Below are 15062 nucleotides of genomic sequence, written 5' to 3' on the forward strand. Positions count from 1 at the left end.
CGAGAGTACAGCTTGAAGTCCTCCAGAGAAGTGTGATAGGACCGCTTTTATTTTCTACGTACATAAATGATCTGGCGGACAGGGAAAGCAGCAGTCTTCGACTGTTTGCTGATGATGCTGTGGTTTATGGGAAGGTGTCGTCGTTGAATGACTGTAGGAGGATGCAAGATGACTTAGGAAAAATTTCTAGTTGGTGTTATGAATCGCAGCTAACTCTAAATGTAGAAAAATGTAAGTTAATGAGGATGAATGGGAAAAACAAACCCATAATTTTCGGATACAGCGTTAGTAGTGTCCTGCTTTACACAGTCACGTCGTTTGAATATCTGGGCGTAACGCTGCAAAGCGGTATGATATGGAACGAACATGTGAGGAGTGTGGTAGGGAAATCGAATGGTGGACTCCGGTTTACTGGGAGAAGTTTAGAAAAGGGTGGTTCATCTGTAAAGACGACCGCATACAGGACTCTAGTGCGACATTTGTTCAATATTGTTCCAGTGTTCCACACCAAGTCGGATTAAAGGGAGACATCGAAGTAATTCAGAGGCGGGCTGCTAGGTTTGTCACCGGTAGGATCAAGCAACATGCAAGTATCGACGGAGATGCTTCGGGAACTCAAAAGGGAGTCAATGGAGGGAAGGTGACATTCTTTTCGAGGAGCACTGTTGAGGAAATTTAGAAAACCGACATTTGAGGCAGACTGCTGAACGATTGTACTGCAACCAACGTACATTTCACTTAAAGACCATGAAGATAAGATTAGAGAGATTAGGGCTCATACAGAGGCATATAGACAGTCGTTTCTCCCTCCCCCGTTTTGCAAGTGGAACAGAAAAGTAAATGGCCAATAATGTTAGAACAGGGTACCCTCCGATACGGACCATACAGTGGTTTGAAGAGTACGTATGTAGATGCAGATGCAGGTCCCGAAGAGTTTCTTTCTTTCTGCTGCCTGATGACTACTCTTACTTGTTCCTGAATGAGGACACTGCTGTATGGTTATGGTTCGCGTCATCCTTCTTTATCCGATGTTGAATTCGATTAACATTTTCTTCCTCTAATATGTCGTTCGTTAATAACACTTGCGTCAATAGACTCTTGTCAGTCTTTGGTCATTTCTCAATTTTCTCGTTTCAGAATTGTCAGTAGCGTAGGCGCCCTTAGTTTGCTTTACCAAAAACGTCTCTGAGCACTATGCGACTTAAATTCTGAGGTCATCAGTCGCCTAGAATTTAGAACTAATTAAACCTAATTAACCTAAGGACATCACACACATCCATGCCCGAGGCAGGATTCGAACCTGCGACCGTAGCCGTCGATCAGCTCCAGACTGTAGCGCCCAGAACCGCACGGCCACTCCGGCCGGCGTTTGCTTTACCTTGTAGATATACGCTAAGGATTTAAGGCCAGTTCATGGTCAATAATAATAAGTGCAACAGTTATCTCGAAACATTTAGGGATATTCTCGTTATTAGTGGTTCCATTCACTTGATGTCTATTATTACATGCGTATAGAGATGGTCTACAGTCGGTGGTTTTTTTTTTTTTTTCCTCTCTCTGATGTGGAAAGCCACGAATTCTTCTCCTCTGACAAACTTTTCATCTCAGAGTAGCACTTTCAATCTACGTCCACAGTTATTTGTTGGATGTATTCGAATCTCTATCTTCCTCTGTAATTTTTACCCTCTACGGCTCCTTCTAGTACCACAGAAGCTATTCCGTGATGTCTTAACAGATATCAGTGTTCTCCATATATTCCTTTCCTCGCCAATTCTCCAGAGAACCTCCTCATTCCTTACCTTACCAGTCCCTCTAATTTTCAAAATTCTTCTGTAGCATCACATCTCTAATGATTCGATTTTCTTCTGTTCCGGTTTTCCTGCAGTCCAAGTTTCACTTCCAAATAATGATATGCTCCAAACGTACATTCTCAGAAATTTCGTCCTCAAATTAATGCCCATGTTTCATACTAGTAGACTTCTCTTGGCAGCGAATACCCTTTATGTCAGTGCTAGTCTGCTTTTTATGTCCTCCTTGCTCATTCCGTCATGGGTTATTTTGCTTCCTAGGTAGTAGAATTCCTTCGTTTCATCTACTTCGTGACAATCTATCCTGATGTTACGTTTCTCGCTGTTCTCATTTCTGCTAGTTCTCCTTTCTTTCATCTTTCTTCGATTTATGTTCAATCCACATTCTGAACTCCATTCAGTAGCTCATGTAATTCCTCTTCGCTTTCACTGAGGATGGCAATGTCATCAGCGAATCGTATCATTGATATCCTTTCACCTAGAATTTCAGTTCCACTCCTGAACCTTGCTTCAAATCTCATCATTTCTTCTTCGATGTACGAATTGAACAGTAGGGGCGAAAGACTACATCCTTGTCTTACACCCTTTTTAATCCGAGCGCTTCGTTCTTGGTTGCCCACTTTTATTCTTCCCTCTTGGCTCTTCAACGGATTGCGTATTACCCGTCTCTCCCTACAGCTAACCCTTATTTTACTCAGAATTTTGGACATCTTGCACCATTTTATATGGTCACACGCTTTTTCCAGGTCGACAAATCCTACGAACGTGTCTTAATTTTTCGTTATTTTCGTGCTTTCATTATCAAACGCAACATCAGAGGAGAGTGAGTGATTCGATATAAGCGGGTGACATTCGTAACAAAAGAGCCAAAATTTGACGCACAAAATACTAGACCTCTTCCGCCGGCCCTCAGTGTAGCCAGTGTTCCTATGGATCCTGAACGTTGCAGTTCACACATCTGCAAGATGGATCCTATGGAGTCACTCTCGAGTAATCTTTTTGTTCACCGCCAAGTACCAGGTCAAACGTACGTCCGAATCTAGCGTTACGGCGTTCACAGTGCACCATACTACGTTCCAGTGCACGGTGAGACATGTTAGTTCGATGACGTTAGGCAACCGGCGGCGAAGCAGAGAGAAGATAGATGTCACTGGACGTTAGTAATAGAGACAGGGAGAATCTCCCATAGGTAGCTAAAATCCAGATAAAACATCCCAAAGTGGGGGAATGGCACCGGTATATCAGTAAGTGCCACCGGAAGGCCAAGGGAAGATGAACCACAGCCTCCATCAGTAAGCCCGAGAAGCTGGTCAGGCATCGTCGCCAAAGCGTGAGGTGCATACGGAATTACAGAGACATCGCTCGATCATGAGCATTGACAAGGCCAAGTCCACTGTGCTCTTTAGGAAGAGTAAGGGAGTCGTATCGAACGTTAAATATAATTCCAGCGCTGACAAATGAACCGAATGTTGCCATAAGGCTCCGAGGTATGTATTTAGGCAACGGTAGCGTTTGCGCTACATGCGCAATTCGTGATACCTGACAGACAATAATAAATTCGGTCAGTTGATGAAGGTCCAAAACACAGAGGCGATGTCTAGCACGGATGTGTCGCAAGAGGGTCCGATAATTAAGGGTCGTCGTGCTTGAGATGTGGTCCGTGAAGTAGATACCAAGACAGCGGGCATTATCGCACAGTCTGAGTGGGGCGAGCCTGAAGGTGTCATCCCAGCGCCAGTATTCAACGCCATCGGTTTACGTAAGTTTATACGGCTCCCCGAAGCTGCACCATAAGTGGCTAACCAATCCTAGGCTCTGCGTACATCATGTTCGTCACGGAGAGTTAACATCAGATCATCTGCATACGCAGTGCACCTAAAAATGAAGCCACCAGGAGACAGACCCACGAGGCGATGTCGCAGACCGCACAAGAAAGGTTCTAACGCTAAAGCGTACAGTATTGTCGATAAGGGGCATCCCTGTCCAGCAGAGCGGCGAATCTGCAAGGTGTTGGGCAGTCTACCGTTGACAAGCTTCTGCCGCAAGGAATAGCTGCGCGGTCCAAGGTGCCTTGCCACGGTTCGCTCGGCTCCCCCCCCCCCCCCCCCCCGTCGTAGGTTCGAGTCCTCCCTAGGGCATGGATGTGTGTCTTGTCCTTAAAGTAAGTTAGTTTAAGTTATATTAAGTAGTGTGTAAGCCTAGGGACCGATTACTTTAGCAGTTTGGTCCGATAGGAGCTTCCCACAAATTTCCAAATTTCTAAGCACTTTCGATGTTGCGCTACGTAGTAGACGGACCACCACCTCGACGAAATCGCCCAGGTAATGCATTTTCTGGAGAACAGCATTTATGTACATATGACTGACGCGATCAAATACTTGACTGAAGTCTGTCGCAACCAGCGCCCCCGGTACACGACGCACCTTAGCGAGGGCAACTACTAGACCACAGGTACCTTTACTTTACTATGAGATACAGTGAAGTGTGACCAATACCCACAGGCCTTGGTATAGCAACAGGATAGAGAAGACAGCACACAACGCTCACTACATTCTTGTAATGAATCTCCTTCTGGCAACTGGGTTTCCTACGATTGCTTTCATGCGATTTTCCCCCTTTAAAATGATGCATGCGCATACTTCTAGATATTTAATAGATTTGACTACTAAAGTATGGTTCGACAACCGCATAATCTTACAGTAACGTATATTTCCATCTATTTGTGCGTAATTAATTACATTTATTTATTTGAGGATAGCCGGCCGTTGTGGCCGAGCGGTTCTAGGCGCTTCAGTCTGGAACCACGCGACCGCTACGGTCGCAGGTTCGAATCCTGCCTCGGGCATTGATGTGTGTGATGTCCTTAGGTTAGTTAGGTTTAAGTAGTTCTAAGTTCTAGGGAACTGATGACCTCAGATGTTAAGTCCCATAGTGCTCAGAGCCATATTTGAGGATAAGTGCCAATCTATGCACCAGGCGTCGATCGTCTGCAGGTCTTCCTGCATTTCTTTATAATCTTCTAGCGTTGAAACTCCTCTATACACAATATCATCCGCGATCAGCCCCATGGAGCTTCCGACGTTATGTGCTAGGTCATTTATATACACTAAACAGCCAAAGAAAGTGGTACACCTGCCTAATAACGTGTAGGGCCCTAGCGAGCAGACAGAAGTGCCGAAACACGGCGTGGCATGGACTTGACTAATGTTTGAAGTGGTGCTGGAGGGAACTGACGCTATGAATCCTGCAGGTCTGTCCCTAAATCCGCAAGAGTTCTAGGGGTAGAGGTCTCTTCGAAACAGCATGTTGCAAAGCATCCAGATATGCTCAATAATGTTCATGTCTGGGGAGTTTTGTGGCCAGCGAACGTGTTTAAACTCGGAAGAGTGTTCCTGAAGACACTCTGTAGCAATTCTGGACGTGTTGGGTGTCGCATTGTCCTGCTGGAATTGCCCAAGTCCGTTGGAATGCACAATGGACATGAAAAGGATGCAGGTGATCAGACAGGATGCTTACATACGTGTCACTAGTCAGAGTCGTATCTAGACGTATCGGTGGTCCCATATCACTCTAACTGCACACGCCCCACACCATTAAAGAGCCTCACCAGCTTGAACAGTCCCCAGCTGAAATGCAGGGTGGATGGATTCATGAGGTTGTCTCCATACCCGTACACATCTATCCTCTATTCCCTATCCTCTATTACAGTCATCAACAGTCCAATGTCGGTGTTGACGGGCCCAGGCGAGGTGTAAAGCTTTGTGTCGTGCAGTCATCAAGTGTACACGAGAGGGGCCGTCGGCTCCGAAAGCCCATTTCGACGATGTTTCGTTGAATGGTTCGCACTCTGACACTTGTTGAAGGCCCAGCATTGAAATCTGCGTCAATTTGCGGAAGGGCTGCACTTCTGTCAAGTTGAACGACACTCTTCAGTCCCGTTCTTGCAGGATCTTTTTCCGGCAGCAACTATGTCGGAGATTTGATGTTTTACCGGATTCCTGAACTTCAGGGTACACTCCTGAAATTATCGTGCGGCAAATTCCCATCTCATCCCTACCTCGGAAACGCTGTGACCCATCGATCGTGCACCCTATAAAACCACGTTCAAACTCACTTAAATTCTGAAAACCTGCCAGTGTAGCAGCAGTAATAGATCTCAAAATTTCGCCAGACGCTTGTTGTCTTATATAGTTGTTGCCGGCCGCAGCGCCGTATTCTGCCTGTTTACGTATCTATCTGTATTTGAATAAGCATTCCTATACTAGTTTCTTTGGGTCTTTAGTGTAGGTCACCTTTGATCTTTACTCTGAGTCAGGATCTACAGGGTGTTACAAAAAGGTACGGCCAAACTTTCAAGAAACATTCCTCACTCACAAAGAAAGAAAATATGTTATGTGGACATGTGTCCGGAAACGCTTACTTTCCATGTTAGAGCTCATTTTATTACTTCTCTTCAAATCACATTAATCATGGAATGGAAACACACAGCAACAGAACGTACCAACGTGACTTCAAACACTTTGTTACAGGAAATGTTCAAAATGTTCTCCGTTAGCGAGGATACATGCATCCACCCTCCATCGCATGGAATTCCTGATGCGCTGATGCAGCCCTGGAGAATGGCGTATTGTATCACAGCCGTTCACAATACGATCACGAAGAGTCTCTACATTTGGTACCGGAGTTGCGTAGACAAGAGCTTTCAAATGCCCCCATAAATGAAAGTCAAGAGGGTTGAGGTCAAGAGAGTGTGGAGGCCATGGAATTGGTCCGCCTCTACCAATCCATCGGTTACCGAATCTGTTGTTGAGAAGCGTACGAACACTTCGACTGAAATGTGCTGGAGCTCCATCGTGCATGAACCACATGTTGTGTCGTACTTGTAAAGGCACATGTTCTAGCAGCATAGGTAGAGTATCCCGTATGAAATCATGATAACGTGCTCCATTGAGCGTAGGTGGAAGAACATTGGGCCCAATCAAGACATCACCAACAATGCCTGCCCAAACGTTCACAGAAAATCTGTGTTGAAGACGTGATTGCACAATTGCGTGCGGATTCTCGTCAGCCCACACATGTTGATTGTGAATATTTACAATTTGATCACGTTGGAATGAAGCCTCATTCGTAAAGAGAACATTTGCACTGAAATGAGGATTGACACATTGTTGGATGAACCATTAGCAGAAGTGTACCCGTGGAGGCCAATCAGCTGCTGATAGTCCTGCACACGCTGTACATGGTACGGGAACAACTGGTTCTTCCGTAGCACTCTCCATACAGTGACGTGGTCAACGTTACCTTGTACAGCAGCAACTTCTCTGACGCTGACATTAGGGTTATCGTCAACTGCACGAAGAATTGCCTCGTCCATTGCAGGTATCCTCGTCGTTCTAGGTCTTCTCCAGTCGCGAGTCATAGGCTGGAATGTTCCGTGCTCCCTAAGACGCCGATCAATTGCTTCGAACTTCTTCCTGTCGGTACACCTTCGTTCTGGAAATCTGTCTAGATACAAACGTACCGCGCCACGGCTATTACCCCGTGCTAATCCATACATCAAATGGGCATGTGCCAACTCTGCATTTGTAAACATTGCACTGACTGCAAAACCACGTTCGTGCTGAACACTAACCTGTTGATGCTACGTACTGATGTGCTTGATGCTAGTACTGTAGAGCAATGAGACGCATGTCAACATAAGCACCGAAGTCAACATTACCTTCCTTCAATTGGGCCAACTGGCGGTGAATCGAGGAAGTACAGTACATACTGACGAAACTAAAATGAGCTCTAACATGGAAATTAAGCGTTTCCGGACACATGTCAACATAACATCTTTTCTTTATTTGTGTGTGAGGAATGTTTCCTGAAAGTCTGGCCGTACCTTTTTGTAACACTCTGTATAGGCGAGCAGTGAGTGGAGTGACTGGTCACGATTCCTGTAAGTCAGTTTCCTGCAGCTCGTTCGCTCGCAAGTGAGCTTCCATGTGCTTCTGCTCCACAGAGCTAGTTTTTATAGTGAAGTGCTGAACTGGTCAGAACAATTATTGTTCCTTGCATGGTGTTCTTTTCCAATCAAGAGCTGCAATAAAGGCGAGAAAGTGTTTGCTGTGGTTATACAGTGATCTTACTTCACATTCTATTCTTTTTATGGCTGGTAAAAGTTCCTTACAAGAGTAAGATAATAAACACATTCATACGCATTGTCTATAGTGTATCTTTCTGTAGTCTGGGAGATGTTTCTCACTATAATGGTCTATGCTACAGTTACTAATCAGCATGTTGTGTGGGAGGTTGTTGCCGGAGTCTTACCCAGAAATTTCATTCCATTCACTGCCGTTCCTGGAGAGACATTTTGGATCTGAAGACCTACCTCTCGTTTCCTCCGAATTACCGATTGCTTATTCGATAGAGAGATCTAGCTCTTTGAATCACAAGTTCAGGAGCGGATAGCCATCTCTGTCCGTGAAAGGTGAGGCACAATGATTATCTGATACTCAGATTTCCATATCATATTCCTATCCCATCTCTCTTACTACAGTATGCACACTGAAGCACATCTTAACTGACTTACAGTGAGTAGCTTTGGACACCGCTCAACGAATCAATTGCACCCTTTCAGCTCAGCAGGCCAATTGAAGCCAATGCCAGTGGCCTCTGGGTACCCCAGAGCCAGAATACTGTCCCCAAAGTGCTCCTCCAGGCCATCAAACATTCTCCTGCTTCGATGGGGTCGAGCTCCGTCTTGCATTAACCACATTTTGGCGGAGAAAGGGGTGCAATATGCTGCCACAATGGTCTTTTAGTCGTTTACCAAATAGCGTTAAAAGCCTGACACATAGCCAATCAGCATTTAAAAACAAATTAAAAGAATTTCTGAATGACAACTCCTTCTACTCAACAGATGAATTTTTAGATATGAAGTAGTAATTGTAAAAAATTAATTATATTGTGTAAAGAAACCTTATGTTAAACTGACTGATTCCACATCATTATGAAATATCGTACTCATGATCTATGGAACAAGTATTAATGTAATGTAATGTCATATCCCTGTCTGACCTTCATCTACAGTCTCTTTCCTTTCCATAATATTACCTTCAAGTTCATCTCCCTTGTACAGCCCCTCTATATACTCCTTCCACCTTTGAGCTTTCCTTGCTTTGCTTAGCACTGGTTTTCCTTTTGAACTCTTTGATTTTCACACAGCTACTTCTCTTTCCTTCAAAAGCCTCTTTAATTTTCCTTTAGGCGGCATGTATCTTTCTCTTGGTTATATATGCTTCTATAGCCTTGCATTTGTCCTCTAGCCACTCCTGCTCAGCCATTTTGCACTTTCGGTCAGTTTCATTTTTTAAATGTCAGTAGTCCCTTTTGCCTGGTTTTTGCGCTGCATTTTCTCCTTCCATCAATAAAACTCAATATCTTTTTTGATGTCTAAGGATTTCTATTAGGCAATATCTTTTTACTTATTTGATCGTCTGGTGCCATAACTATTTCGTGTCTCAAATCTACGCATTCTGCTTCTACTGTATTCCTTTCCCCTGTTGTGCTCAATCGTTCCCCAATGCTCCCTCTGAAACTATCAATTACGTCTTGTTTTTAACCTTTCCAAGAGCTATCTCCTTACTTTTCTATCTTTTAGCAATTCCTTCAGATTTGATCTACAATTCACAATCAATAAATTGTGATCAGAGTCCACATCTGTAGCTGGAAATGTCATACAGTTTAAAATCTGGTTCTGAAATCTCTACATTACCATTCTGTAATCGATCTGAAAACTCCAGGGTCTCCAGTTCTCTTCCACATATACAACCATCTTTCATAATTGTTGAAACAAGTGCTTGCGATGATTAAATTATGCTCTGTGCAAAATTTTACCAGGCAGCTTCCTCTTTTATTCGTTTCTCACAGTCCATATTCAGCTTCCGTCTCCTTTTTTTCCTACTATCGCAATCCAGTCCCTCATCATAATTAAATTTTCATCTCCGTTCACCATCTGAATATTTTTTATTTTATTATAAATTTATTGAATCTATATTCCTCAATCCATTTTATAAGAACGTAAAAATCTGGGCCCTAGTAATGACAGTTGCCTGAATTAAATTGAACCGTGTTTGCTAGCGCTAGCACTTCCATAGAATGCAAGGCCTTAGATTACTGAACTACGACTGTAAGGAAATTCAGGACGTCGATGACAAATACCTTGTTTGCGCTAGACACAGAAAGGAATTAGAGTGGCTATTTATAGAGTTGTTTCAAATAAAACAAGAACTTCCCTTGAATGTCTTGACTCTCTTGACGTTAGTGAACATAAACATTTATAAATAAGTCGTGGCAATTTCGTTAAAAGTTGCCATTAAAATATAATCGAAAAGTTTGTGTGTGCGTGTTTATTTTATTTATTTAGAAACTACTGTGGTAACCTAAGATGCAGAGACTTTTTGCCCCCTCACTTGTTTATGTGTTCTCGTTAATATCACTGAAATTTTTGTGTTTGTTACTTAGGAATATGTGGATAAGCAGTCCTGTATGGCTGAAATGCCTTTATTGATATACCCAGATGTCAATAATATATAATAGAAACACACACTAGCAGACGAAATTTTGCCTGTAAAGGAAACTTTTGTCAGCTGCAAGAGATTTTTTTGCGTTATAATTCGAGTAGGAAGTGCACTAAAACTTCGATGATCAAACCAAGCGAGGTGCCGTAGTTTTTAAGGCTCTCTGTTGATATTCGGGAGGGACGGGTTTCGAACCCCTTGCAGTAACCTAACTTGAATTTTTCCACGGTTTCCCCAGATCAGTACAAACGAATTCCCGGACAGGTCGTTCGATAACGTGGCAAGATTTCCCCTCGCCCGTCCCGGTCTGCCCATCCTTGTCCAACCCGAGCTTTTCCTCCGTCTCTAATGATATCGTCATCGACGAGCCGTTAAATCTAAATAATTTTACAAAATATCCTCAGCTAACTAACACGGTTAGTAGCTGATACGTTTTAGGTAACGTCAATCACGCAAATCTTTGATTCTCTTGATACAGTTGTTCAGATTTCTTACAGTCCGCTGTCTCTGTCCGGCTTATTCTCCATTGCGTAGTCCTTGTTTTATTCTTACTTAAGAATAAATGTCAAAAAATTAAAAGTGCGAGATAGTTAAGATTTCTTACGATCTCCCTACATTGCTTCAGAAGTATGGAAGTATATTTCCTGCAAGCAAGCCCATTAACGCCCCTCTTTTGGTTCAACTAAGCTAGTACTCCATCTCTAACTCACTGTCGATGAACCACTAAATTCTTATCTTGGTTTTTGTTGTCCTTTAAAACTCCCCTGGAAACCCCAAATAAGTGATTTATGTGATATTTTCCTTCAGTTACGGAGATCAATGTCTATAGTTCATTTTTTAAGCAGCCGAGTTACGTATTTGATTTACTGCGATTTCAAAATTTTTCTTGAGAAAGGAAAACATCTATATACATAATACACGCTACTTATAAGGTTATTTTTGTCTTCAAAGTTTTAGCACCTTTCCGGAAGAGTCGGTCTAAGTGTTAGTTTTTAAAATAATTAAGTTGTCGCCGTTGTTAATGAAATTACTAACTCCACGTAAACCATACATTTTCGTCTCTCTCGTTGCCGTTGTGCTATTCGCATTTCGTAAGTCTGCAAAAGGACAATTCCCGATTTTGGAGATTCTGTAGTTATTGTTTTATATATATGTCTGTATTTCTGTCTTGTTACTGCTACTTCGTTTGCCCTAAGATGTGGGAAAAAACGTGTACGGCATATGTCTGCGAATAGTGTGAACTTACATACATGCACTTTAATATTTTAACTGTTGATTTATTGTGTTTGTGAGGTAGAAAGAAGTAAACGTCCCGACACTTGCCTAGGCGGATGTGAGAGACCACCAAAAAAACTACAAATTTCCTGCTGCGTGTTTTGGACCAACAGCCAGTAATCCCTTGCTAAGAGTAGTATGTTTTCTCTTGAATGCTGTGTCTTCTTGAGGTCCGGTAATGCATATGCGGGATTGTCGTTACTTGTTCATTCACTTAACTTTATGTTTAGATACTACACCGCGTGTACGTCAAATTTATCTTTAAGAATCCGCATCACAGCCTTAACTGTGTTGCCCGCTATTATTCAAAAATAAAGCTTCTGCCGTGACCAGGATTCGAACCTGGGTTCTTGCGGCCACAACGCAATGTCCTAACCACTAGACTATCACGGCTGGCGAGCGCCGAGGCTCGGGTACAGAAGCACCCACGGCTGACTGCGCAGGCCTAATCGCTGACGTGCCTGTGATGTCATTGGGTAGTGTGCAGGCAGCTCAACGCCGACAGTAAAGTGAGCGAGCGATGGTTGACCAAGAAGCGTAGTTTTTTGTGTTTTATGTGCGTGCCTCTTTTTCCAGGTCGGAAAAAGGGAATTGGGGAAGGACATTCCACATCCCACACGTTTATGCGCAATAAAGCACTGTAGTTAGGGTTACCAGATACTCCGTTGCACGTATTCTTCTGTTTCTTCGCCCAAATTTTTAGGCGGAGTGAATAATTCTACGTTTTTCTTTTGAAGACTATTACTGATTATATTTTATGGAATAAATATAATCTTAATGTCGTTCACTTCTAAAAATGACGATTTTGTAGTTGTCATAGTTTCTTTGGAATGTTGAACATCATAAACTTTGGCTTCCAGACCGAATCAACAACAACGACACTAATTTAAATTACTTTCTCCACCGCTTCTAGTCTTCGTTACAAAATTAATTTCAAGCTACAAATATTTGAGAATGAAGGAAATTCGTCAAAGAATCCTTCGCAAAAAAGTTTAAATTTCGAGGCAAACATAAACAAATATATCTCATGAGGTGATAACATGCCTTCTCATGGGTTAAGCCAGGACCAGACGAAAAGCGGGCATTTTGTGATTTGTACTTTGCACAATACAATGGACATATCAGTAAAGAAAAGTGTAATTCTAGAAGTTCAAATGAACTATCGAGTTTTTTTATTAACTTAAACTGTAACTTTAAACAAGAGCATGATAAACGCACTGTGCGTGAATTTAGTCATGCACTGAAACGTAACCTAAGTTACTCGAGTGTTGACTGCGGAAACAACATTGTATCCCACATTTCTACTGTGTCTGCAATTATTGCTAGCAAACTTTCATATGGACGCATTAACATGGAAAAGATTGTGAAGACGATTCTTGCTCCTGGAAGTGTTAATGACTCTGTCCATTTTAAAATGCCCAGAAAAGCCTAACACCTTCTTTGTTGTCAGCAAATGCATCAAACAAATGCAATTGGAAAGTGTTTCCAGGCTGCATCCGGTACTTCATAGAAACTGCTAAGAAAACATGTATGGCAGTTACCGATACGTCACTGCAAAAATTAGAAAAACAAAATTTTGATGTGAATTATGTGTCTTCTTACTGTGCAGACAGCGCCAATGTGAGCTCTGGAAAATACATTCCATACAGATGCTGAAAAACAAAAACCCTAACCCACTGATAGGTAATTGTTCTAATTTTATATGTAACACACTAAAGTTTGCTATTGATAAGCTATACTGATGTCGAAAATGTAGTCTTAAAGAAGTGCAATCACTTCACTGTATCAGCCAAAAAAGAGAAGAATGAAAATCATTATTTGAATTTGTGGATTAGATTAGATTATATTACATTAAATGTACTTTTCATTCCATTTGATCCATAGTGAGATCCTCTGGTATGTGAAACAACTCAGAAACAACATAAAATTAAACAGCCAACCTGTTGCACATAAACGGTAGGTACTTTGATCTAGGTTTCGACACCGACCAGGGGTGTCTTTATCAGAATGGACTGTTGCTAAATCCTACAAAAATAATACAAAGTAAGTCAGGCACGAAAAAAAAACACATTAACCAAGATGACAATTTTCATGATGCACAAATGTTACTTACGTAAAATTACACTGCTAAACAGCAATAGCATTTGGAGCAACTATACTCAAGCCAAAAATAAAATAAAATCTTCTAATCTTTGCCACACGTGCCCAGCTGGGAACATCAGACTGATCGGTCCAGTGGCTTACACTGCTGCCACGAAAACAATACGAGTTGCACCGCCTATCAGACGCGGATAGTAACATGTGTCCATTTAAAACATTATAACAGAAATACTTGAAAACAACGACAGTTAATTTTAAAAACAAAATATAAAGAGAGCTTTACGTCTTTTTGAAAATAAATAGTAATCAAGCAGATGAAGTATAATTACTATTACCTAAAGGACAGAATCACATAGAATTTTTTTTTTTTTTTTTTTTTTTTTTTTTACAAACAGCTGTACAATCTAGAAAATATTTGCATGAAGGTAACTTCAGCAGCACATATGTATGAGATAAGAAGAAAATAATGTTTCGAAACCAGAAGCAGGGAAAATATAGTAAAAATTAAAAGAATCAAAATTCCATGAGCAGAGAATTGACACCATTGAAAAAATTTTCGTTACATAGTTGTAACAGTTCATTGAGAATGAAGCCATCGTTCTTAGAAATACGCTTGAAAATCTCTAACTCTTCTAGTACATCGAGTCTGTGACCTTTCTTTTTTCTGTGTAGAATGGAAATTTCTTCAACGTGTTTTGGTTTGTGTCTGAAAATTAGCAGATGATCAGAAAAGTGGAACTGTGTACGTTAGTATCTCTTTTTCCCAACAAACATTCCTCGTACCTGACATTAAAAGACCTTCCAGTTTGTCATATACAGTATAAAAAATGCGACACGTATTACAAGTGATTTCTTGCACTGCTGAATTGTCTATGGGAGCAACTGTGGACTTGAGATTGTGGATGAGATTTTTTGCAAGTTATTGTTCGTAGAAAAGGGAACTTTCAATCTGTCTTTTTTAATCAAAAGACGACCAATTTTATATGAAGTAGGAGCTTAAAATGAAATCGAAAAAACATTTTTATAATCGTTAATGTCAGGAATAGCACTGCTGCCTAAAGAGGTCACTTTAGCATCAGTTTTAGCTTTGAAGATAAACAGCATGATGAATGGCTGAATGGGAAAATGCTTTCTCGCGGCAGTATAGATGTACTGAATTAGCGGTCACAATTTGATCTGTATTAGTGGCTTTGCGAAAAATATCGAAAGAAAATCTCTCTTTGTCAACAGCAATACTGAGGTCCAAGTAATTTCGCTGAGGATCGTTATTACCTAATTCACAAGTGAAGCTGATTTTTCATGAAGATTATTAAAA

At 41.6% G+C, this 15062-nt stretch overlaps 1 protein-coding gene and 1 non-coding gene across 3 annotated transcripts in view; one reads left to right on the plus strand and one right to left on the minus strand.

The window, feature by feature from the left end:
* Positions 1-15062, plus strand: part of LOC126145661 (vascular endothelial growth factor A-A-like) — a 165708-nt gene that overhangs the window by 32848 nt on the left and 117798 nt on the right. The window lies entirely within an intron of this gene.
* Positions 11969-12040, minus strand: Trnah-gug (transfer RNA histidin (anticodon GUG)). Its single transcript has one exon. It is a non-coding gene; the product is annotated as a tRNA-His (tRNA).

This window comes from Schistocerca cancellata, chromosome 2 (genome assembly GCF_023864275.1).
Source record: "Schistocerca cancellata isolate TAMUIC-IGC-003103 chromosome 2, iqSchCanc2.1, whole genome shotgun sequence".
Lineage (NCBI taxonomy): Eukaryota > Metazoa > Arthropoda > Insecta > Orthoptera > Acrididae > Schistocerca > Schistocerca cancellata.